Source organism: Octopus bimaculoides, chromosome 15, assembly GCF_001194135.2.
Source record: "Octopus bimaculoides isolate UCB-OBI-ISO-001 chromosome 15, ASM119413v2, whole genome shotgun sequence".
Taxonomy (NCBI): Eukaryota; Metazoa; Mollusca; class Cephalopoda; order Octopoda; family Octopodidae; genus Octopus; species Octopus bimaculoides.
In genome coordinates this window covers 34134997-34135351 of record NC_068995.1, presented here as the reverse complement: position 1 = coordinate 34135351, position 355 = coordinate 34134997, and positions in this window count along the sequence as shown.

The following is a 355-nucleotide window of genomic DNA, read 5'->3' as shown; positions in this document are numbered from 1 at the left end:
AGTAGTAGTAGTAGTAGTAGTAGTAGTAGTAGTAGTAGTAGTAGTAGTAGTAGTAGTAGTAGTAGTAGTAGTAGTAGTTCTCCAGAGAGATCTGGCCTAGCAAGGTGTGAAAATTGATAAGCAACTCTCTAGAACTTAATTTATTACAGCCAATATTAAAATGTCTACTGTGTGAGAAGTTGGAAATGAGGGGAGGAATGTAAAAGACATGGAGTGGTAAATAAGAAGGATAAGATAGATATCTTTTTATTATAGCCACACAGGGCTAAATACAGAAAATGGACAAATTACAAAGTAGAGCTTTTCTTGGGGGGGGGATAATTTGGATCAAAAGGGATCGCGGGAAGAAGAAAAA